The sequence below is a fragment of the Erinaceus europaeus genome, chromosome 11, assembly GCF_950295315.1.
Source record: "Erinaceus europaeus chromosome 11, mEriEur2.1, whole genome shotgun sequence".
NCBI lineage: Eukaryota > Metazoa > Chordata > Mammalia > Eulipotyphla > Erinaceidae > Erinaceus > Erinaceus europaeus.
Window position 1 is genome coordinate 15616425 of NC_080172.1, and position 26717 is coordinate 15643141.

General features: G+C 40.0%; 1 long non-coding RNA gene across 1 annotated transcript in view; it reads right to left on the bottom strand.

The window, feature by feature from the left end:
- Positions 1 to 375: 375 nt before the first annotated feature.
- Positions 376 to 26717, bottom strand: part of LOC132541199 (uncharacterized) — a 38316-nt gene continuing 11974 nt past the window's right edge. The window contains exons 2-3 of the long non-coding RNA XR_009552369.1: positions 3049 to 3134; positions 376 to 447 (exon numbers count right to left, since the gene is read on the bottom strand). This is a non-coding gene — a long non-coding RNA (uncharacterized LOC132541199). The remainder of the gene's footprint in view (positions 448 to 3048; positions 3135 to 26717) is intronic.

Below are 26717 nucleotides of genomic sequence, written 5' to 3' on the forward strand. Positions count from 1 at the left end.
CGTGTGCTGGGCTAGACAGGCTACTTACTGCCCAATCCTTATTTGTTTGATTTTGAAAGGGTAACCCTCCACAGTAACAAATTTATCCTACTCTCAGCTTATACTAGTGTAAAATGTGCATTTGAAGTTGTTTAAACAGCAAACCTCTTGCCAAAATAACAGTTCACAAAAAGATACCTGGGACTCACTGATGTGTAAATTCAAAATTAATGGATCATATTTTTGGTGTTCATTCTACTATTCATGTGAGTTTTATCCTGTTGTACCACATTTAATTATTTACATTTTAATGTAAAATGGAAATATTATCTCCTGAATCATGTCAAGGAATAACCAACAAAATCAATTTTAATACTAAAATGTACATGTACATACAGATGAAATGAATCATGATGGGTTACTCAAAGTTCATTTTGCATCAAATCTTATTTGGCATACTCGTTGGCACTAAAAAGAAGGTTGAAACCATATCCTCAAGAAGAAATAATTTTCATTGAAATTATATAAAAAGCTTTGTAAGATTTTAAACTAGTGCCTTAAATATTCAATATTTAATATTTGTACCATATTAGGTAAATAGAATGAATGTTACTAGGCATCTTAACCTGGCAAATAATGTCTCCAGAAATATTAGACAATCTAGTTGTGGTAAATCTCTCCAAATACACCAGCTGTTATGTTTAAGCATAACAATTTACCATTATGACCTAATTACTGGTGCTTGCACTAGACATATGCAATATATTTACAATACAATGAAAGAATTTACACTTCCTAAGCATTGTTACAAATAAATTCTAAAATCACTAATAAAAAAAATCACAGTAATGCACCTCTAAAGACTATCTGGCTACAATTTTTAAAAAATTGGTAAAAGTAAGTGCTTTTCTGGGAGTATGGATCAACCTGTCAACACCCATGTTCAGCGGGGAAGCAATTTCAGAAGCCAGTCCTCCCACCTTCTGCACCCTATAATGATCCTGGGTCCATACTCCCAGAGGGATAAAGAATCGGAAAGCGATTAAGAGAGAGGATTGGATACGGAGTTCTGGTGGTGTAAATTGTGTGGAACTGTACCCCTCCTATCCTATGGTCTTGTCAATATTTCCATTTTATAAATAAAAAATCTTAAAAAAAAAACTAAGTATCTTTGAGGACATGAGGTTGGTTACTTGGAGTTTGAAAAATTATTAGCAGGAATTTAAAATGATATAATTAATCACTCTAGAAAAAAAAACTTGTCATTTCTTAAAAGCATAAACATAGACTTAATAATACAATCTAGCCTTTTGCTCTTAAATACTTGCCCAAGAGAAAAGAATACCACAGGATTACTTATACATTCACAGAAGCTTCACTTATAGTCCCCCCCCATGGATATAATCCAAGTGTCTATTGATAAATAAATAGTTTTTTTTAAAGGTAGGTATCCATAAAATGAAATGCTACTTAAGTAACACAACAAAGAACTAGATAATGATATATGCAATCACACTGATAAATATTAAAATGTTGGTACTGAGTTTAAGGAGACACAGAAGAGAAAAATACTGTTGACCAGAAATTCTGGAGAAAGCAAGACTAAGTGTGCCAAGAGAAAGAGCAGAACAGTGGCCTGGGGGTAGGGATGCTTGCTGAGAAAGGCTAATTCGGGAAGCTTTGGTGAAGAGGACATTTAGGAGTCATGGTTCACTGAAGTATATACATCTGTCAAGACTGCACTCTTAGAATAGGTGCGTTTCATGGAATGTAAACTTCTAAGTCACTAAAGGGTTTGCATTTAAAATGTGGATTCATAAGGAAAAAAGCACAGTGCATTTTAAATAACCCGTTAGTTAACTGGGATCTAGGACTAGAAGCAATATTTTTATCATAAATATGTTTTTTTAAAAACAATTTACATCATTGAAAGATAAGTTTTGTTTTGTCTTCTCCATAGCCAACCTTCACTGAGTTACAATTTAAAATGGCTGGGGAAAGCTGCCTGGCTGGTATGATAAGAAAGGTCAAAAAGTCACCATGAAATCAAAACTCTGTGATTCCTGTTACTCTTGGGAGCTTTGGGAAGTAGTACGGAAGCTCTGGCCCTCAGGAACAGAAAAAGTAGTGTCCTGGAGAGACAGTTATCACAAACAATAAAGCCTAAAGGGTTGGAGGTGAAGTGGAAGGGGGGTGGTGTTAACACTAGCCTGGCTCCTGTGCTGGGAACTCTTGTTATCTTGTTCTGTATTTATCCAGTGCTGTATTTAGAAAAGATTAAATCAAAACTGTGAAATTAAAACATGCTGAGTGACAGTTGTGAGAGACAACAGCTGCAGCATTAGATTTTCATCATGTCCAGCCTGAGATCTGCATTTCAGGTCACTTTTTTCCACTGGCACTGGTCCTGAAGGACAAGAATTGTCTTTCTATTGGCTCTTTCCTAACCCACCTGCTGCTTTTATGAAGTGGAAGATTAACAGGGCTACAATGGAAAGTGACCCATCTCAGAAGTCTGGGTTGAACAGTGTCCTTCAGAGAGCACTCACCTTCAGAAGTTCAAGTAAAATGTTATGTGATGAGAGTCTAATAATCATATGTGCTATATTCTACTCAGAGAAAACCTTCTGAATTGCAACATACACTTCAAAGGTACACTCAGAAAAGTGCAGTTATGGGGAGTCGGGCGGCAGCAGCGGGTTAAGCGCAGGTAGAGCAAAGCGCAAGGACCAGTATAAGGATCCTGGTTCCCCACCTTCAGGGGAGTGGCTTCACAGGAGGTGAAGCAGGTCTGCAGGTGTCTTCCTCTCCCTGTCTTCCCCTCCTCTCTCCATTTCTCTCTGTCCTATCCAACAACAATGACAGCAATAATAATAACTACAACAATAAAACAAGGGCAACAAAAAGGGAATAAATAAATATTTAAAAAAAAAGAAAAGTGCAGTTCTATTAAAAAAAATGTATTTTTAGATAATTATTCCTACCAAGGGCTCAAAGTACAGACTAGTCCAACCTACTCTTTCGAACTGTTTTATCAAGAAACTAAGCAACTTGTTCCAGGTCACTCACCTTGGCAAAGAGGCAGTACTGAGATTCAGAAGCTGACATCTGGACTCCAAAATCTGCAATCCTCATCTTCAACCTATTGCCTTTGACTCAATTTGAAATGAAAATCATGACCAGAGATAACAAAAAAAAAAAAAACAAAAACATGGTTTTGCTTTTAGTTTTCTGTAGTTCTAATATGGCTCCCCAAAATACATGAAGACTCTTTTCTCTCATCTTACCTTATATGCAGGAAGAATGAGGGCCATCTGCTGACTAAGCATCTGACAAGTGGGATCCCTTCCTGTCTTCTAAAACATTGTCATTTCATACTTGATTTGCAAGCAAATATGGATAGATAGCATATTGATGTTTAAATATCCAAAAATAAATAAAAAGGAAATACTATCTGGAGAAACTGTGTGGGCATGGGGACAGGCAGTAGTGTACTGGGTTAAGCGCACATAGTACTAAGCGCAAGGACCCAAGCAAGGAAAGGATCCGGGTTCCAGCCCCACTGCCCTACTCCCCACATGCAGAAGGGTCGCTTCACAAGCAGAGAAGCAGGTGTGCAGATACCTGTCTCTCCCTCTCTCTATCTTCCCTTCCTCTCTCAATTTCTCTAGCTTATAATAAAATAAAATAAAATAAAATTGCAAAAATGGCCACAAGAGCAGTGAATTCATAGTGGAGGCACTGAGCCCCAGTGATAACCCTTGAGGTGAGAAAAAAAGAAAGAAAAGAAAATGCCTTCAGGAGGAGTGGATTTGTAGTGCTGGCACCAAGTTCCAGCGATAACCCAGGAGGTTAAAAAAAAGAAAGAAAGAAAGAAAGAGAAACTGGCAGATAATAGTCCAGTTATTCTCTATTTTTGTGCATTTGTGCATGTCTCTCTCTCTGTATTTGAATGAACCCCCCTCCCCAGTTGTAGTGGAATCATGAAGTTATAAAATCCTGTTTAAAAACAAAACAAGGGGCTGGATGGTGGCGCATCTGGTTGAGTGCACACGTTACAATGTGCAAGGACCTGGGTTTGAGCCTCTGGTCCCCACCTGCAGGGGGAAAGCTTCACAAGTGGTGAAGCAGGGCTGCAGGTGTCTCCCTATCTCTCACCCTCTCTATTCCTCCCTTCCCTCTCAATTTCTGACAGTCTTTATCCAATAAATAAATAAAGATTTAAAAAAAATCTTGAGAGTGGAGTGAATAAGGTAAAGAACAAAGCTGTTAAATATACCAACTGAGATTTTTAACCTAGTTTTGTGATGCACTGTCACTTGTTGGATAGCTATCCAACAGGTCTAGTACGCAATGGATTCAGAAGTTGGAGAAGTATTAGAAACTGGTGATCTACATCAAGTTTCCAGGCTAGGAAGGTGACAACTAGCAGAGTTCATGCCATCCATGTAGGGCATCCTGCATGGAGTCTCAGTATCACATTGGACAGATCTGTGCTCTGGCTTTTGTCTCTGTGTCTCTCTCAAATAAATAAAATAAATCTCCTTTTAAAAAAGATGTTTTGTCCATGCTCATCAGAGAAGCAATTACAGAAGCCAGAACTCCTACCTTCTGCACCCCATAAAGAATTTTGGTCCGTACTCCCAGAGGGGGAGAAATGTTAGGGGAAAATGACCAGAAGGCTAGAAATTCCAACTCCAATAGGACCCAGGGACAGAAGAGGAAAAAAGGACAGTCAGAGTAATGCTAGTTATAGGTGTGACTTAAAAAGGAAACGAAGGCAGGACCACAGAAAAAAAAAATGGGCAAACATGTATAAATATAGGCTGATAGTTATAGAAATAATGGTCAACTCATATCTGTGACCTTAGGAGAATTATATCTGTGACCTTAGGAGAATTACTAATGTTTCCACTGGAAGGAATGGGACACAGAATGCTGGTGGTGGGAGTGGTGTGGTACCATACCCCTGTCATCACATAGTTTTATAAGTCAATATTAAGTCACTAATAAAATTTTTTTTTTAAAAAAAAAGATATTTCCACAAGCCAGTTAGTGTGTTTGAAAACTGGGAAGAAATTATGGAGAAAACATAAAAACAGAGAAAAAAAAAACCCTGAAAACTTTAGGAAAAATAGATCACAGAAAGGAATATGTAAGAACTGCACTAATTGTTATGAAGAATATTAATATAATTCTAATAATATAAAACCAATATTTATTTGTCAAAACAATTAACAAACCCCAGAATAGTTAGATACATAAATTTCATCAGTCCCAATGAAGGAAAAGGAAACACAGAGATGTCAGAATTTAGCAGATATAGAGAGAAAATAAATATATAGCAGATATAGAGAGAAAATAAATATATAGCAGATATAGAGAGAAAATATATAGCAGATACAGAGAGAAAATATATAGCAGATATAGAGAGAAAATATATAGCAGATACAGAGAGAAAATATATAGCAGATATAGAGAGAAAATATATAGCAGATATAGAGAGAAAAGGAGATGAAAAGAAAGATGAGGAATACACACACATGAATGTTCATATTGTCATTGACTATAAGAATATTCTCAGGCTTAAATATTTTACTAGAGGTCATAAACAATAAAAGCTAAATCCTTACCTATGGTAAGTGGGAAATCAATGACTAATATATTCAATATGCACTTACTGGACACTCAAAAAATGTCATTTAATTTATTTTTACCAAAAATCACCAAGGAACTATGTTTAAGTGTAAAGTTCTTGCCATGATATTTTTGACTCATGAAAATGTCAGAATAGCTATTGGGACTTAATCTCCTTATATGCTGCTTCTTGCAGCCAAATGAAATGACATCCTGAGGGTGATGAGAGTGTTCCCAGAAGAGAGAGGGAGGATAAATGCTGGGCAAACAAACATAGATGCTCATTACAATTGTCAGGAGTTTTTAGAAACTATCTTTGAGCTCCCTTTCTGGTCTTGCCATAGTCCAAACTCAGGATCTCACACAGGCACAGCACTGGGTCTACCACTGAACTATTATCTCCAGTCCAATAATACTTATGTTTATTGTCATTTCTCACATAAAAAATTTACTGTTATTAAAAATAAAATATCGGGAGTCGGGCTGTAGCGCAGCGGGTTAAGCGCAGGTGGCTCAAAGCACAAGGACCGGCATAAGGATCCCGGTTCGAACCCCCGCTCCCCACCTGCAGGGGAGTCGCTTCACAGGCGGTGAAGCAGGTCTGCAGGTGTCTGTCTTTCTCTCCTCCTCTCTGTCTTCCCCTCCTCTCTCGATTTCTCTCTGTCCTATCCAACAACGACAACAACAATAATAACTACAACAATAAAACAACAAGGGCAACAAAAGGGAATAAATAAATAAAATAAATATTTAAAAATAAAATAAAATAAAATATCCAAATCTCCCTGGTGTGGACTGATTTATGTCCCCTCAGAGAGACATCCTGATTATCCTCAACTCTGGTTCTTTTGAATGTGGTCTTATTTAGAAATAGGGTACTGGCAAGGTGAAACTTGGACTAGGCCTCAAAGCAAAGGACTCTGGGGAGGGAGGGAGGGGGTCCTGGTGCATGATGATGTTAAAGCACCTAGGTTAAGTTTGAGAATGTTTTGCAGAGGACCTTCACAAGAAAAGTTGTTCCTTACGCAAGGACCCAGGTTCAAGCCCTTGGTCCCCACCTGAATGGGCAAAGCTTCACAAGTGGTGAAGCAGGACTGCAGGTGTCTCTCTGTCTCTCTCCCTCTTACCTCCCCCTCCCCTCTCAATTTCTCTCTGTCTCTATCCAATAATAAACATATAAAAATATTAGAAAAAAAAAGAAAAATTGTTCCTGTGTGTCAATGACTGCACTGTAAACCATTAACCCTCCTGTTCCCCAGTAAAATTGATAAAAAGAGAGAAAGAAGAGAAGGAAATAAGCTGTTTGTAGATGTAGCTGACTGAACATGAGCTCATTAAGGCAGGTGATAATCCAGTTTGATTCATGTTCTTACAGAAAGAGATATGAAAGGAGGATGTCGTGCTAAAAGAGGCAAAAAAAAAAAAAAAAAAACTGAGAATGATACAGCTAACAAGCTGAGGAACACCAAGAAATCACAGCTACTTCTAGAAAATAAGGAGGCACAAGGAAAGAAGGCATTATCCAGAGACTCACAGGGAGTAAGCTCCCGTTGTTTTAACTTCTTGTCTCCAGGACTGTAAAAAAAATACATTTCTCTGTATTGAAGCCACTCCATTGGCGAAACCCTAGTAGAGCAGCCCTAGAAAAGCAACACTTCTCAACCTCCTATTTCTTCTTTTTTCTTTTGCCAGAGCCAGATTACAGCTTTTAGCATGACTATAAGACAATGCTTCCTCAACTTTTGATTACTTGTTAATTCCCTCAGGTCTTTGTTCAGGAGTTCATTCTGGGTGACCTAGGAGTCTACATTTCTTTCTACTTCCCAGATGGTGGCCCTGAAGCTGGGTCAAAGACCGCACTTAGAAATTAAAATTTAAGCAAGGACTGGCACAAGGATCCCAGTACAAGGCCCCAGCTCCCCACATGGGGGGGGCGGGAGGTGCTTCACAAGGCGTGAAGGAGGTCTGCTGGTGTCTTTCTCTCCTCTCTGTCTTCCCCTCCTCTCTCCATTTTTTTCTATCCTATCCAACAGCAACAACAGCTATAACAACAATAACAACAAAGGCAACAGCAAGTGTTGGGAAATTGTGCCGATGTGGTTGAACATTGGCAGGGCCCACACACCACTCTATTTCCATGCAAGTATTATTTACAGACCCCCACCACGTTATACCCTCAGGGTATTGCTAATTCAGTTAAAAAACCATTGCAACAGTTGCTAAGGATGCTTCCACCTTCCCAGCAAGTCTTTTGCCTCTCTCCACCCCCTTTCCTAGCCAATCCAGTCCCGACTTGCCACTTCCAGAATTCTCCTATAAAAGTCTCTCCTGTTAGCACTCTCTTCTCTCTTCCCCTCTCTTCCCCCCCTCCCCCCCCACCTCTTTTCTCTTCTTTATCCGACCTGGAGAAGGGCTGGTGGGCATAGCGGGAGGCGGCCACAAAATGGGGGAAATAGCCTCCAGGAGCAGTGGATTCATAGTGCTGGCACCTAGTCCTAGCGATAACCCTAGAGGTAAAAAAAAAAAAAATTAAAATCTAAGAGAATCAGCAAGTAGATGTTTCTATGATATATATGTCAGATCCTAGGTCCTTCCACAATGCTAACAGAGATGAATTAGAAATAAGCAAACTTTAAAAATCGTTTTTCAAAATTTTTTTAAAAAATTAAAATGATTGATAGACATAAAAAAATCAAAATCTGGAGTCCAACGGTAACGCAGCTAGTTAAGTACATGTGGTGCGAAGCTCGAGGACCCACATAAGGATCCCGGTTTGAGGCCCCAACTCCCCGTCTGAGGGGAGTCACTTCACAGGTGGTGAAGCAGGTCTGAAGGTGTCTTTCTCTCCCTCTCTCTGTCTTCCCCTCCTCTCACCATTTCTCTCTGTACTATCTAACAACAGCGACATCAATAACTACAACAATAATAACTACAACAACAATAAAATAAGGGCAACAAAAGGAAAAATAAATAAATAATTCAAAATCAAGAGCCTGCAAAATAGTTCATTCACCTGGATTTGCTTTGACAAGGAGTCAATGCAAATTAAAGCCCAGCCCCACCACAAGGGAGGAAATTTCTGTGCTTGGTATCTATTCCTCACTCTCTCTCTCTCCTCCTCTCCCCTCTCCCCTCTCCCCCTTCCCCTTTCCCTTCCCCCTTCCCTTCCCTCCCCTCCCCTCCCCTTCTCTCTCTCTCTCTCTCTCTCTCATAAACTTAGTCCAGAGCAGTGGAACCCCAGTGATAACAAAATAATAATAATAATAATAAGCTATTCAAACCCAGTGTTACAGAAAAATGCTCCATGGTAAAAATTTCTCCTACAGGGTATCTCACACCCTCATCCACTAGGTAGTAGTTTCCAAACCAACATGGGTACCCCTGGTGGCTGCATAATAACAAGGAATTTCCAGGCCCTACCCTGGAACATTCTAAGTCTGCAATTTGGTGTGGGGTCTAGGAACCTTCCTTTTTGTCAAATATCTCTGACACTTTCTCTGCAGGCAGTTTGTGGACTACAGCTGGAGGAATATTACTCTCTTGTTGTTCTCCTGCATGGAGAGTTAAAAATGTGCACAGGCTCTTACCCAATCGGGTTTTTTTTTTTTTTTTTTTACAATCTAAATCTAACCCAGGCTCTTTCAAAGACTGTCAGACTGCAAATGAGCATGACATCTAATCAGCAACTGAGATGGTGGATAAGAATATCTTTCTGAAGTGTTCCCTGATTTTTACAGTAAGCCACTGCAGGCCTGCACATGATGCCAAGTTACCAGATAATTTGCGTCACTGCAATTGTGGTTTTGTGCCAGGACTAGTTAGCAAACATATTGCAAAGATAACCTCACAAAATATGGGACAAAAATAAGATGTGCCCTTGGGATGACAGAACAAAAACCTGACTGGAGGTTATCATTGTGGAAAGAGAAAGGAATCTGCTCCAACCAGCTTTTGATGAAAGATTCTGATTTAAAACAAAACAAAACAAAACAAAAAAACTATTTAGCTCTTAAAGTCAAAGCCAATTCTATGCTTGGTCAGGATTCAAAAACTGTAAAATCTGCCCTTCTCAGTTTAAAGCCACGGGACTGGGGACTGGCCTGCAGGAAAGGGTTGGACAAAGCAGCAGGATTCTCAGAGGACTAGAGCAGAGCTAGCAAGCAGCTGACTGGGAAATCCACTGGCTGAAGGAGGATGACTCCACATGAGTCAGCGCTGAGTCATGCTGAGCACTACGTGCAGGCAGAGGCAGCCTTGGCCCAGACCCTGGCCACCAAGGCAGTGGAGCTCCACTGCTTTCTGGAAGACCATCCTGGTTTTGATCTGGAAGGCGGGTGGCCTGGGCCCCACGTTCACACCCCTTCACCCCCGGGGCCTTCACACACGCTGGCCTGCACGCACGACCTCTCTCCCAGCCCTGTGACATCCACGATTCACGCCAAGGGGAAGAGCCACATGTGACAGTTGGTTACAAACTTCAGCGGATGCTTGAATCCCATGTGTTTCCTCAAAACTGAGATTCCAGTTGGTCTGGTGGTTTGTGTTGTTGTGGTTGTTTGTTTTGTTTTGTTTTTTCCTTTGTTGGTCTTTCATCTCTCTCTTACTCTCCTTTTTCTTGGCAGGGCAGAAAGACAGAGATCTTTTTATAGTTTACAGTAGTTTAAATGAAGCACAGGGAAAAATGGATTAATAAAACACGTATTAAAAGTTATGCTCCAGATCATTACATTGCTTTGTTCTGTAATATTATTATAATGTGACCACAGTTAAAAACTGTAAATAGCTTTGAATTAGGGCTCACTTAGGGGAAAGTTGTCTTAATTCTGCCCTGATATGCCGTTTGCTATTAAAAATGTAATAGCTACCAAATTTTGCCCAGACTCTTTTTTTTTCCTGAAAATTTAACTAGTCTAAAGAATGATTCTGAGATTTTGTAATATTTTCATGTATAATTAAAAATAAATACAGGTGAGTCATAACTTGGTGCATCTTATACCTAAACTAATGAATTGTCCTAAGGTAGACAAGATATTTTGTTGGTCTTACAAAATATTATAGTGACAGGGGAAATATGGACAGCTGGTAGCAGTACATACTGCTTGCATGCCTAAGGCTTTGTTCCATCTCCAGCACTGTATGTAAAGTGGTGTTCAAGCTTCTCTCTCTCTCTCCTTCTCTCTGTTTCATGTGAATCTCTCATATGTAATAAATAGGTAAATAAATATTTTTTGAAGTATGATGGCAGTGATAGAATCTACACTGAAAGGTGATAGCAGATATATTAACGTAGCTGTGATGGCATGAATGGAGTAGTTACTATTTAGGGGCAATTTAAGCTGATTTAAAGACAGACTAGGTCTTCATGTCAGCTGTTACCAATTGTTCTATCTGTTTAGGAGAATTATATCCCTTCTTGTCCCTGTGTGTGTGAGAGATGATACAGGACATTAGAGTACTCCAGTATATTTTATTTATGAGGTAGGAGACCAAAGTAATGAGAGGTTGAACTGACTCACCAAAATTCTATGGAAGCAGCACTACCCATTTTTTTTTAAAAAAGGAGGAAAGAACTATCATTCTAAAATAGAATAAGAACACAGGACATGTGAGAGGTGGTGAGAGTCCAGAAAAGAAGCAAACAGCAATTTGGATAAGAAACAAGTCTGATACACCTGGACGATTCATAGTCAAAGCTCTGCTACTCCCCCCTCCACACCTTTTTTTTTAAGTCATGCCAAATTATTTCCAACAAAATATTTAAATTTTTAACTAAGTATACTCAATGCTTGTATGTTTAGATAAACAGTGCCTGATTCTGATTTCTTAATATCTTATCCATATTGATATTGGCACTTAAGTGGTCAAATTGTACTTTGAAAATGAAGTTCTCTTTATTTCAATGTGAACTTGAGCCACTGACTTAATTGCCTTGAACTTCACTTTCCAATTCTGTGAAATGGTGACTATGATTAGTATTTCATGAATTTGCAAGCAGGGATAAAAAGAGATGATGCCTACAAAAGGTTTAGCACAGTGCCAGACATATTTAAAAAAGAAAAAACAGTAAGTGAATCTTTGTCTCCTGTTACTGATTTTATGGAAGTTGAACTTGGACTATAGAATTGGAGGGGAAGAGAAAGCTTTGGGAACGTATACCACAAACATGATTATCCAGTGATTTTAGGCAAACTTTTTGGGTACAACTGTGTAAAACACTTAAATGTCTAGTAGGCTTTATGAGAAGAGAAAGAAAAGAGAAATAAGGAAAATCTAAATCAAAAAGGATACCTACAAATACATACATCATCAGTCCGGCAGAAAATTGGTTAAGTGATAATGCCTCAATGTGGCTCAGAAGGTAGGGTGCAGGCCTTGCATCCACGAGGTCTCAAATTCAGTTGCTGACAGTAAATATGACAGACTGATACTCTGGTTCTTTTTTAAAGATTTTATTTGTTTGTGTACTAGAAAGATAGGAGGTGAGAGAGAAAGAACATCACTCTGGTACATGTGCTGCTGGAGATTGAACTCGGAACTTCATGCTTGAGAATCTAATGCTTTATTCACTGTACTACCTCCTGGACCATTGGTTCTTATTTTCTCTTGCTAAATAATCTCAAATTTTTTTTTAAAAAGGAAAATTTGTTAAAGTGATACAAAACAGGCAGCCTAGTTAAATTCTTTTGTTTCTTTACAGAGAGCAATTTGACAAAATAACAGAGCATTCGCCTAAGTGAAAAGGATAGACCATTTGCCCTTTAGACTGTAGATCATGTATTACATGTCCCTTGACATGTAATAGTTCATTATTTTGCAAAATAAAATATTTCTTTAGGTTTAAAGCTAATGAGTTTAACTATTGATGGATGTTAGCGAGTAACTATTGATGGATGTTAGCGACCAATCTCTCAGAGAATTCTCCATGCAGCTAAGCTCACCTCTGTGCATAATAGGTAACAGTCATTACTTTGAAATAACAAAATAAGTCTAATCATAGAGCTTATAAAAGACTTTGGAATATTAACATAAATATAGGATTCAATGACCTTGAGCAAAATTCTTCTGGATCATTGTTTCTCATTTAAAAAAATAATAATAAAGATGCTCGGGCTGGGTGATGTCACACCTGGTTAAGTGCACATGTTCTAATGCACGGAGACCCAGGTTCAAGCTCCTAGTCCCCACCTGTAGGGGAAAAGCTTTTTGAGTGGTAAAACAGTGCTGCAGGTGTCTATCTTTCTCTCTCCATCTTCCCCTACCCTCTCGATTTCTGTCTGTATCTATCCAATAAATAAAGCTAATAAATATATAAGTAAATAAATATACCAAAAATACTTTCACTATTTCATTAAAACAAACAAATAAGGGTTGAATGAAAGCATATATTGCCATGTATGAGGACCTGAGTTCAAATCGCCAGCCCCCCAACTGGGATCCTTGCACCAGTCCTTATGCTTTCCACTATGTGCGTTTAACCCAGTGTGATACCCTCCCCTCACCTGTTTTATATTTTAATGCTTTCCAGTCATCAAATTGCAGATGCTACCATGAAGCCAACCTGACTTTCCTGAGCAGACAACCTCACCAATATGTCCTGGAAACCAATTCCCCTCCCCAAGAGCTTAGCCTTAACAAGGAAAGATGGAAACAGGCTGGGGGTATGGATCAACTTGTCAACACCCATGTCTAGCAGAGAGGTAATTATGGAAGCCAGACCTTCTGCACCCCAAAAAAGATCTTTGGTCCATGCTCCCAAAGGGATAAAGAATAGGGAAACTTCCAATGGAGGGGAGGGGATATGGAATTATGATGAGAGGAATTGTATCCTTCTTATACCACAATCTTGTCAATCATTATTAAACCGCTAATAAAAAATTTAAAAAAGGGAGTCAGGCAGTAGCACAGCGGGTTAAAAGCATGTGGTGCAAAGTGCAAGGACCTGAGTAAGGATGCTGGTTTGAGCCCCCAGCTCCACACCTGCAGGGGAGCCACTTCACAATCAGTGAAGCAGGTCTGCAGGTATCTATCTTTCTCTCCCCCTCTCTGTCTTCCTCCTCTCTCCATTTCTCTCTGTCCTATCCAACCAAAACAACAGCAACAACAATAACTACAACAATAAAACAACAATGGCAACAAAAGGGAATAAATAAATATATTTTTTTAATTTCTAAAAAATCTCCAGCCCCTACTTTTGTTTTGGGGTTGGGGGGTGAATGGTAGAGCAGTGATGCAGGTCACTCTCTCTTCCTCTCCTCATCACTCCTCACTCTCTTGTCACCTTGAAAAAATAAAACAAAACAAAGTAAAATAAGAAAGAAGTGTTCAGTATTTAGAATGTCATTGTTTTAGTCTATGTTAATGAACGTACTATATTGAAAAACTGTATTGCATAAAGCATTGAATAATTCAGCTATGAATATCATCAATTATATTATTTATTGAATAAACAAATGAGTTTATCTTCTAGTTTAGAAAACTTTTCCTTATGTCTCATGAATTCTAAACAGATGTTAATTAGAAGAGAAAATTCCTAGTAACGATTTCACATAGCATAATCTGGGGAACATATTAGGGTGGGGGGGTGACAGTGACTATAACTAAGGAGTTTATTGAGAAAATTAGGAGAATATAAAGTATAGTCCTTCCTACTCACATGGACAAAAACTAAGTATACAGTTCCAGAATACACTTTTATTGAGGCTTAGATTCCTGCCTCAAGGCATGTATGTGAATTCTACTTTGGAAAACAATGTTAAGATTAGAATTCCAGTTTCTATCTCAACTGGAATTGGCGTATTGCACCAAAGTAAAAGACTCTGGGGTTGGTGGGTGGATGGGGAGAAGACAGGTCCAAAAAGGATGACAGAGGACCTCATGGGGGTTGTATTGTTATGTGGAAAACTGGGAAATGTTATGCATGTACTATCATATTTACTGTCAAATGTAAAACATTAATTCCCCAATAAAGAAATTTAAAAAAAAATTCCATGTTGTAGTGGAATATCCTTGACTATGGCCTAGTCCTTGAAAAGGGCCCTTGAAAAGGGAAAGGCCTTTGCAGGATGCTCTGTCATACCTTCTTATCTCTCAGATCTACAGTCACTGAAGGTAGAACTGAGGCGAAGAAGGCCTTCAAAATAACTCTCTGTGAAAAAGAAATAATATTCAAGTGAAGGGTCTACATAGAAAGATGATGGTGGTGATGATCTAATCACTTGTCCCAAACCGAGATATTCCTAGATCTACTCCGGGATTTTCCACAGCCAGACCAAAGAGTAAAACTGGCAAGCATCCCAGTAGACCAGAGTTTGTTTTAAGTCTCCTCGGCAATTCCATGGACCCTGTTAAAACTTGAGTAACTGAAAAAAGCAGACTCTTTCCCAAGACTTCAAATGTCACAGTGGCCTTTAGAATGAAAAGGCATCATATGCAACTTTTTGTATGTTTATTCCACAAGCATATACAACATGTTTTTATAAGTGTGACTGGAGAATGACTCACCAGTTTTCCAGTGAGTTCTAAAAAGTGCTGGAACTTCTGGGTACTTGAATAACACATTTATATATGTTAAGGAACACGCATTCTTACTAGTAACTGAGGAAATACAGCTCTGTTGACTAAAGTACTTGCCAAATGTTGATCTATTTGTAACTTTTCTTTTCAACAATATAATCAAAGGAAGTGAAATATCTGTTTGTGAGAGCAAGCCTACTTCAGCTGACATCCGGCCACTTACATTTGTATTCATTCATCTGGTTAAGACTTCATCTCTAAAGCGCTTGCTTTAAAGAAAGAACACTCTTTTTATCAGGAAAAGTTGTTGTCTTTGTTTTTCTCTCTCTCTTTCTTCCTTCCTTCCTTCCTTCCTCTCTCTCTCTCTCTCTCTCTCTCTCTCTCTCTCTCTTCTTTCTTTCTTTCCTTTTTCTTCCAGAATCTGGAAGGCAGACATCTAAGTGAATCAGAGATCTATCTAGATTTTTCTAGAAGCCCAGCAAAGATCCTGTTGTCCATACTTTACATCAATGGAGGACATGGGTGTAGTGAACAATAAGCAGAATGATTCACCAAGTGAGAAAAACCAATGCTTGATAGTCAAGCAGTGCTTACACAATGCTTTGTCCTTCAACAGTGCAGTCATTGACTTCATTCAGATGCAAACTGGCACAGTATTATTATCCCCCTCTTGCTGATAAGTTAATTGAGTCAAGAGATTAGATGCTTTATTGCGGTCACTCAAAGATCAAGCAAAGACTTAATTTTAGCTCTTCTGCTAAGTACAGCGTGAAAAAGCAGTTTGGACTACTATCTGCTTTGACTTGGGGAGCAGGTTTGTCTGCAGGCTTTGCACTGAGATTGTTCTAATGTGTGAACATAGGATGGTCCACTTTCCCTTGAACAAGAGGTGTAAGGTTTGTAGGCCTAGGGTGTGGCAAGACATCTTGGATACTTAGGAAAATGTCGATGATGAACTCTCCTGGTGGAACTTTTAAAAAGTGTTCTTTTTTTTAAAAAAAAAAAGTTTTTTAGTGATTTAATATTGATTTTCAAAATTATGAGAAAAAAGGGGTAGAATTCCTCACCATTGCCACGATTAGAAGTCTGTGTCCCCACTTCTTCCATTGAAAATGAGTAATTCTCCCAAGGTTACAGATATGGGCTATTATTTCTATAAGTCTCCAACTATATTTATACACATTTGCCCATTTTCCTTTCCTATGGAACTGTCTTCTCTTCCTTTCGGAGTTGCACCTACGCCTATAACTACATCTGAATGCTCTTCCTTTTTTCTTCTTCTTTTTCTGGGTCCTAATGGAGTCGGAGTTTAGAGCCTTCTGGTCAACTTTCCCTAACATTTTCCCCCTTGGGAAGTATGGACAAAAATTCTTTATGGGGTGCAGAAGGTGGGAGGTTTAGCTTCTGTAATTGCTCCTTCACTGGTCATGGGTATCGGCAGGTTGACCTATGCTCCCAACATGTTTTTATCTTCTCCTAGTGAGAGAAGCTCTAGCAAAAATTACTAAAGTCACGGCCCCTAGGAACATACCTAAAATGGACTTCCTAGTTTCTTTCTACCCTAAGTTGCCTACTCTCATCTGCTCTATGCTTACCTTTTTGGTTCCTCTTTCTTAAACTGTTTGTCCCACTTGATATCTTACTGCCTTTAAGCCACCATACTGCAGATGACACTATGACTCCACCCTGAGCTCCCTAGAGAAATGACCTCACCAATGTGTTTCAGAACCAGGCCATTCTTTACTGAGCACTGGGGTGAAGCCCTTAGGCATGGTGTCTATGAACTTGGTAAAGAGAAAACTAGGTCACCCGCTCGCTAATGATGGAGTAAGAAGCTTAGAAACAGACTTTTCTGTTTAAAATTTAGATCTTGACCCTGAGTCAAAAGAATTTTTACCCCAGACTTCTCCAACTCTAGAGGTATTGTTTAAAAGGTGGTGGGGTGGGGGGTGATGTTGTTGTTGTTGTTTAGGGGTTTAGGGGTTATCCAAAATGATTTTCATGCTTGAGGCACCAAAAGTCTTAGGTTCAATAACTAACACCACCATAAACCAAAGCTGAAGAATATTTTGTAAAATAAAAAAAAGTAAGTAAATAAGGGCAGCATGTGGCTAGCCTAGCAGAGCATGCACATTACTGTGTATAAGGACCCAGGTTCAAGGCCCTGTTCATCACGTGGCCGCACCTGTAGGGAGGAAGCTAAACAAGTGATAAAGGGGTGTCTCACCTTCTTTTTCTGTCTTTAACTCTTGCTATCCCTCACTCTTTATCTATAGAGAAAGAGAAAGACAGTTACTAGGACTGGTGGAATCATGTAGGCACTAACTCCCAGAAACAGCCCTGGCAGCAGTGAATAAATAATTTTGAAAAATTCATCCACTTAAAATTTGAAGATCTAGTCATCTTTACTCAATGATTCATGAATCAAACAACATGCCAAAGCAAGTGGAAAGGTGCTACTGGGAGCTGTACAAAATGGAAGGTTCTGATAGTTAGGACAAGGTTGTGGGCAAAAGAAAACAGACTATTTGAAAGCAAAGTCACTTTCCCTCAGGGAAAAGCAGTGGGGCCTTACCATATAGATTATTTCTCTAATTTTGGACCAGGACATTTCAAATGATTAGTTTAAATGTTCACTTTTAGGTGAAGGTGAAACAGCAGTTGGATTAGATATTAAATCTTTTGAGGTCTGAGATAATCACTCCTATTGAAATCTGTTGGCTTTATTTATTTGTCACCAGAGTTAATGCTGGGGCTCAGTGGTTACACAATGACTTCACATCTTCTGGTGTCTTTTTTTTTTTTCCTTCTTCTTTTTCTTATAAAGACAGAGAGGAGTAGGGAGAGAGAAGGGAGTGAAAAAGAGAAATACTCCACTGCTTATGAAGCTTCCCCCTGCAGATGGGGATGAGGATCTTTAAGTCTGGTTTATAAGTATGATAATATATATGCCATTGCCTAGTCTTTTGCTTTTATTATTTTCATTATTTATTTATTGAACAGAGACAGAAAATTCAAAAGGTAAAGGAGAGATAGGGAGAAAGAGAGATACCCTTAGCACTGCTTCACTGTTCATGAAGCTTTTCTTCTGCAGGTGGGGACTGGGGGCTTAAGCAGGGGTCCTTGTGCACTATAATGTGTGTACTTTACTAGGATGGTCCCTCTTCTTTTATTTGTTTATTTATTTTTGCCTCCAGGGTTATCACTGGGGCTTGCTGCCTGCACTGCAAATACACTGCTCCTGGAGGCTATTTTTCCCATTTTGTTGCCTTTGTTGTGGTTGTTGTTGTTGGATAGGACAGAGAGAAATAGAGAGGAGGGGAGGTCAGAGAGGAGGAGAGAAGAATAGATACCTCCAGACCTGCTTCACCGCTTGCTAAGCGACCCCCCTGCAGGTGGGGAGCTGGGGACTAGAACCCGCATAGCTACCACCCAGCCCCCCTTTAAAAATATTTTTATTTGTTTATTTATTCCCTTCTGTTGCCCTTGTTGTTTTTTATTGTTGTAGTTATTATTGTTATCATTGTTGTTGGATAGGACAGAGAGAAATGAAGAGAGGAGGGAAAGACAGAGGGGGAAAGAAAGACAGACACCTGTAGACCTGCTTCACCTGCTTGTGAAGGGACTCCCCTGCAGGTGGGGAGCCAGGGGCTCCAATGGGGATCCTTAAGCGAATCCTTGCGCTTAGCGCCACCTGTGCTTACCCCACTGCACTACTAAGCTACTACCCGATTCCCCTTCTTTATTATTATTTTTTTTTTTTGAGAGAGAGAGAACAGCTACTTTCAATGTTCTGATTGCTTTTGTACTTCCTATGTGTTTGTGGTGCTGGGGATCAAATCAGGGTGCACAAGGCAAGAAATCTGCCATCGAACTACCCATCTGGTTCTACTTTTGTTTTTATAACAGCACACCTCCTTCTCTGAGACCAGACTCTCAGAATTAAGTAAATCAAAATAAACGATAAAAAAAGCCCTGTAGGTGCTGTACTGGAGTGCTGGATTCTCAAGCATGAGCGCCTTAGTTTGAGCCCTGGCAATACGTATGTCAGAGTGATGCTTGGGTTCCTCTCTCTCCTACCTCTTACTCATTAATAAAATAATTAAATCCTGAGGAAGAGAGAGAGAGAGAGAACTTTAAATACTGTCATTGGAGACTTGTGCATGAATGGCCCCTTAGTTTGTAAGCATTTATATATTGTTAGGTAGTTGATTTGAACCATGATCTTTGTAAAACAAATAATCAAATTCTGCCTATTAAGTGTTCACACAGTCAAAATAAGCAAACACATAATGATAATAATTATTAGTATCACTATCTTGATCATAATAAGTACTATTTGTTAAGGGCTTGGTTACATCAGGCTTTAAGGTAACTTCTAAATTTCATTTCACTTTTACAACAAACCTGCAAGAAACAGAATATTGGATCAAGAAGTTTGTTCAAAGTCTATTGCGTGAGGTGAAATTCAAGCTCAGGTCTGTTTGCCTTCAAGGTCTTATGAAAAAAAAAAAGAGGCAAATACTTGTTCAGTCTAGCATGTAAGTGTGAGTACATAGCAAACATGAATATTCCAGACATAAATTTAGATATGCCAGTGTTTAGCTTTGTCTCTCTACATTGATTGTAGCCAAGCTCAAGAGACCTATTTTCAGTGTCAGTAGAAAACTGCATTTTGCTAATTCAGGCCTCACTTCCTTTAGGGTAATTCTTTAATTCATCATGACTCTTGCTCTGTCTTCACTTCTTCCTTTGAAAGGAAGAAGGAAAGCAGGGTATATTATATGCTGACATCACGTGTGGATGGGACTTTTGTTCTCTCCCTATCCTCTATTCCTGATGGCCTTGGTTGAAGTAGAATCCACCTGTTTGGCCTTGTTCCCATAGTCTGTACATCAGGAATGTCAGGTCTGAGGAACTCAGTACCATTCTCATCCTACTACAAACTCCTTTGGGTCCTCTGTGCCCTCTTAGCCACCCAGTTGTCCTCTTGAAAACTATAGGATCTAATGGGTACTATCCTTTCCTTGTAAAGAAAGTTTCTCAGCTCTGTTTACCTAAGTCTTTCCACTCAGATTCTCTCTCATATACTGTGCTGCATGTTCATGCTGGACATGGAGTCTCCTCTGACTATTCCCTGACAATAAAGACAAAACCTACATTCTCCATCGTTGGTATTACAGAGCCTCTTGGACTATTGATTGGCTTTCTCTGGGATCCAGGGAGCATGTAGACATAAACAACTCTCTCTGATGAGCTTATGCCTCCAAATGGAGAAGAAATGATCTTCTGTCTCAGTGGTGGGAAACTAGTAATTGTACTCACTCTTTAGTTTATGATAGAAACTCACTGATGCTCTGGTGCCTTTTAAACTCTTAGTCTTTCTTATAGATATATAGATTTTTGTTTTTCTTTAATAGAGACAGTGAAAAAGACCACTGCAGCTAAAATATCCTTCAGTATGGTTGGGACAAAGCTTAATTAGTTTTACAGGTCTTAAAACATATTTTTTCTCCCTTGTTTTAGTTTTCAACTCACTAGGATTAGTCTTTAAATTTATTCGACCTATATTAGCCTTCAGAAAAGTATAGGTCTTCATTTAATATCACCACTAAGGTTTGTTTAACTTATTTTTTAGTCTGTTTATTTTATTTTATTTATATATTGTTTATTCATAAAATGGGAATATTGACAAGACTAGGATAATAGGGGTACAATTCCACACAATTCCCATGACCAGAATTCCATATCCCCTTCCCTCCCTTGAAAGCTTTTCTATTCCTTAACCCTCTGGGAGTATGGACCAAGGGTCATTATAGGCTGTGGGAGGTGGAAGGTCTGGCTTCTGTAATTGCTTCCCTGCTGAACATGGGCATTGGCAGGTTGATCCATACTCCCAGTCTGCCTCTCACTTTCCCTAGTGGGGTGTTGTTGTTAAAATTTTGGCTGCTCTTTCCAGATGCCACCTGGATGCTGGCTAGGCTTCCCTGGATTGAAGACCCCACCAATGTGTCCTGGAGCTCAGCTTCCCCAGAGACACACCCTACTAGGGAAAGAGAGAGGCAGACTGGGAGCATGGACCGACCAGTCAACGCCCATGTTCAGCGGGGAAGCAATTACAGAAGCCAGACCTTCTACCTTCTGCAACCCTCAACGACCCTGGGTCCATGCTCCCTGAGGGCTAGAGAATGGGAAAGCTACCATGGGGGGGGGGGGGGATTATGGGGACTGGGTGGTGGGAATTGTGTGGAGTTGTACCCCTTCTACCTTATGTTTTTGTTCACTAATCCTTTCTTAAATAAAAAATTAAAAAAAAAAAATTTTGGCGGCTCTTGCCGGGCGGGTTGGCTTCACAGGCGGGTAACAGAGACGTGGAGACAACGGCTGGGCAGGGAAGCTGTATTTCTTTATTCAGGAACAACGATTCATAAACTAAGACAAACTAATCACCAAACAGAATTCCGCTGTCTCTTTGCGGTGGTGCAAGCACTCTCTCTTGCTCTCGAACTCTGCAACTCTGGCACTCTGGAACTCTGGCGGGATTCCTTGGGGCGGGGCCAAGCGGGCCCACGAAATTAACTGGACTGATCTAATTCTCTCCGTGAGGGAGAACTAGAACCCAATGTAAAGCATACAACAGGGTGGGTCTCTGGGGAGGCGGGGCTCCAGAACACAGTGATGGGGTTGCCTGGCCAGGGGAGTTCATTTGGCATCATGGTAGCATCTGCAACCTGGTGGCTGAAAAAGAGTTAAGATATAAAGCCAAACAAATTGTTGACTAATCATGAACCTAAAGGCAAGAATATTGCAGATGAAGATTTGGGGGGGTCTCCATTTTGGAAAAAGCTAGCAGATCTATTTTAGGTCTATTCCAAGGATCCCATGACTTTACTAGTTTTTGTCTGCACCTGACAGCTGATATGCAGGTGGACCCAGGTTATTGTCTGGGGAGATGGTGTCATAGTTGGAAAAAGGACTAGAAAACAGAGTAGTGAAACTGGATATTTCTCAGGCCTCAGCTCCAGGGGGAAGAGGGGTAACCCACCTTCCTTCTGTTTTATTTTCTTTCCTTTTTTTTTTTTCGTAATTATCATAGGAGTTTCACCACTCCAGGTCATCTTTTTCAGTTAGAGACAGACACACACAAACAGGAAAAGACAGCACAGCAACAAACTATCCTCCAGTGTGACAGGAGTAGGCTCAAAATAAATTTATAAATAAAGGCCTCAAATATTTTTTTTCAGAAGCAGAGATGCAGTAAGGCAGAGAGAAAGAGAGAGAGAGAGAGAGAGAGAGATATCACAGTACTGAAACTTCCTTTAGTGCTTTAAGGGCCAGGTTCTAACCCAGATTGTGCACATGGCAAATCAACTCACTATACATAAAGAGCTATTTCGTCAACCCTCTACTGCTAAAGTTGAACAGTATTTTGTAATAATGAAAAAATAACTGTATCCCTTCAGTATTTCTTTCCTCTTCTCTCTCTCTCTCTTTCTCTCTCTCTCTCTCTTCTTTCTTTTTTTGCCTCTAGGGTTATCCCTTTGGCTTGGTGCCTACACTACAAATCCATGGCTCCTGGCGGTCATTCTTTCCAATTTTTTTTAATAGGACAGAGAGAAATTGAGAAAGAAGGGGAAACTAGAGAGGGAGAGAGAAAATAAACACCTGCAGGCCTGCTGCACCATTTATGAAGCAAATCCCCCCACACACACCGTGGGGAGCCCGAGGCTGGAACCAGGATCCTTGCACAGGTCCTTGCACTTCATGCTGTACACTTAACCTGGTGCGCTATTGCCCGACCCACCCTTCATTATTAATTTTCCAAGCAAAATGTTTCCTGTGCAGACTCTCAAGTGACAGGAGCCTGTCCCATATGTTCAGGGCATAGAGTGCAAAGTGACCCTGGGCTAGACTAACCTCTTATCACGGGTGCATCTTATGCTCACACCTGTCTTGAGTGGGAACAACTGAGACACTCCACTGATGCTGATTTGCAAATATCTGGGATAAAGGGTGAAATTAAAGTGGCCAAAGAGAACTCCATGAATGTGGAGAAAATGTGCTAACCACTCAGAGATATTTTCCTAGCAGAAATGATTTTTCTCCTCTGCATTGATAGCATTAAATGATGCTATACAGGGGGGACCTGCCATGTTTCAATTTACTTTTCTAAATTACAACATTTTTCTTTAAAAAGAAATATATATATATATATATATATATATATGCATGAATACACACACACACATATATATATATATATATATATATATATAGAGAGAGAGAGAGAGAGAGAGAGAGGAAGTAGAGAGAATCAGCCCATGCAACACTGGAAATCAAACTCAGGACCTCATACATTATCCACTCCACCACCCCCAGTTTTCTCAGTCAGTGTTTTCCCTGAACCTACTTACTGATGTGAGCAAATAAGAAACATGCAAGAAAGGGAAATCTCAAACGTTTTCTTAATATAGTAACTCATTTCTGCAATGAGACATGTGTATTGTGAATGTGAGTAGTAACTTCTTGTAATTGTCTTCTATGACAGTAGTATCTTAATCTCAACAAGCCTGATAATAAGTATCTCTGGTCAGTTTTCAATAATATTCAGGATGTAACTATCACCTGCTAATGAGATGGAACATGTCAAGAGATGTTATAATTTTATGACTTACTGTTACACTGTCCCTTGCCAAAAAAAAAAAAAAGAATTAGGATGTGTAAAAGCACTGTCTCTGTGTGTGTTTTTGTAATTTATGCTTATGAACAACTAATCAGGTTATCACTTTGTACATACAGCATAACTGGCTTTGTGCCAATGGTCATGTCTCTTCAGTGTGAGTCAGGTTCTGGGTGCTACACAGAAATTTTTCTGTGTGATATCACATATCACACAGAGCCAGCACATGGGGCAAGGCTCCCTCCAACTTCCACCCATGCACACACATGTTAGCAGACAAATAGTCAAGAACCTGCTTTTGCAAAAATAAATCCAAAGGAGTATAAATTCATGGCAACACCAAATATGTATACTTTTCAGAGAGATCTCAGAAAACACCAAATGTTACCAGTGTTACCTTTAGAAATGTTACTTCCAGAAAGTGGGGTGTTCTTTGGTCAGGTGGAATCCAACTTTAAATTTCTAAAGCTTTGTGCTGTTCTGAGTTCTCTCCCCATAAGTTCAGTCTGTGCACTGCAATATTTTTTGAAATGTAGTTCAATGGAATGAACCCGAGGTCCCATGACTATATGATACTGCTAAGAGAGCCTCTTCAGTTCAACTCCATATTCTCTATTTTTTCCAGATTATGCATGGGATTTACTATCCCTAGCTGCTTTCCTATGGAGAGAGAGAGAGAGAGAGAAAGAGAGTGAAGGACTTAAGGACTTAGCATAGGAGCCACCCCCTGGTGTCATTGCTTCTCCTATGTGGTGTCAGAACTCTAAGTCACATGCATGGCAGGGCATGCACCATGCCTGGTGAGCTATCTCTTTCACATCTCCACTCTTCTTATTTTTTTAAGAAAGTTTTATTTTTAAAAATATTTTTATTTAAGTATTATTGGAAAGAGACAGAGAGAAATTAAGAGGGGAGAGGACATACAGAGAGAAAGAGACAGAGAGACACCTGCAGCCCTGCTTCACCACTCAGAAAACTTTCCCCTTGCAGATGAGGACCAGGGGCTTGAACCTGGGTCCTTGAGCACTGTGATTTGTGCTCTTAACCAGATGTGCCACCACCTACTCCCCCCTTTTTTTTTCTTTAAGGAAGAGAGAAGGAGAAAAAGTAGGAGAGAGGGAGAGACACAGAGAGGGGAACATACCACAGTACTGCTTCATCAATCCACTATCCATGAAGCCACTCTGTGGTCTCCATGGTGCTTCCAAATGGTATCAGGGATTGAACTCAGGGGCTCCCACACCACAGTAGGTATGCATTCTACTGGGTGAACTATATCTTGACCTTTCTGCTGCTTTTGTTTGTTTGTATTTTCCAGAGAACTGCTCAACTTTGGTTTAGGGGTGGTGCTGGGAATTGAATATGAGAACTTGGAGCCTCAGGCATGAAAGTCTTTTGCATAACCATTATACTGTCTCCTTAGCCTTTTTTTTTTTTTTCTCCAACAGTATATTATATGAAAGAGGACACCAAAACTCTTGGTGAGGACAAGTCATGTCAGAAGTCTTCTGACGCAGAGCCAGTGGTGGGGATCAGAGTTGTAGAAGCAGTTGGCCATGCAGAGGGAGAAACGTGAGCCTTTCAGTGTTAAGAAAGATGAAAGAAACTAATGCAGGGGAAGTCTTCAGGTACACTGCGGACAGGAGGTCTGAAATCTGCAGACCACAGCCTGACTCCTCTCCAGTACATACCTCACAAGCCTGAGATAATAGGCTCAGCATGTAAGTCACATCTTCATTCTGTCTCAACAGAGTCTCTGCCCAGTCACCCAGAAATCCAGTATATTAATGAAGTGAAGGATGTGTGGCAAGCCCAGCTCACAACCCTGGCACACCTCCTGCAGACATGTGCCACTCCTGGAATGCTGGGCCACTCCACCCTCAAACTAACTTCTGGCTGAACTGGGGGTGTTCTGGCTCCAGTTGAGAAGAGGCTTCAGTCCTGGTTTTCACACTGAACTTTTGGTTCAGGAACAAAAGCCAAAAAATTCAACCTACCCAGAGCAACAGCCAAGATATGGATGCTGCCAGGCAATTCCTGGCTCCTTGGACCACCACCTTCTACTTGCTGGACCAAGACGATATACCAGAGACCGAACTCCTGTGATTCAGACATTGCTGACAAATCACTGGTCCAGCCAGATTCCTTCTGCTAGAGTTAGTACCTGGTAGTGAGTTGTGCATTTTGCAGTGTGTGCTAATACCCTTACACTAGCAAGATGTGGACCAAATGCATGCTGTACTGATTTTAGAATAATGGCTCTGGGAAATGAAGTCATTTAGGGAACGTGAGAATTTACATGTCGTGCCATACTGGTTCAAACAAACTTACAACTAGAAGGGTGTAGTACTGATGTGATTTGTCATATCATCATCATGAGTCTAGTGTGATGGCGTTTTCTTCACAAACGTGTTATATGCTTTGGATGCAAAATCTGGTACAGCTGTGAAAGATACAGACACATGAATGTTTCTTGTTTTTTTCTTTTTAAAATTTTTTAAAAATATTTATTTAGTCATTTTCCTTTTGGTTTTGCCCTTGTTGTTTTATTGTTGTAGTTATTACTGTTGTTGTTTTTGATGTCTTCGTTGTTGGATAGGACAGAGAGAAATGGAGAGAGGAGGGGAAGACAGATGGAGGAGAGAAAGAGACACCTTCAGGCCTGCTTCACTGCTTGTGAAGCGACTCCCCTGCAGGTACGGAGCCAGGGGCTTGAACCGGGATCCTTACACCGGTCTTTGTGCTTTGTGCCACCTGTGCTTAACCGCTGCGCTACCGCCCGACTCCCACATGAATATTTCTTATTCTATCAGTATATTGAAAAGTTAGCTATGACCTGAACAATATGAACATATTAGCAGTACCCACTAGCAAAAGTGGGTAGACATGGCAAACCTGAGGCTGCTGA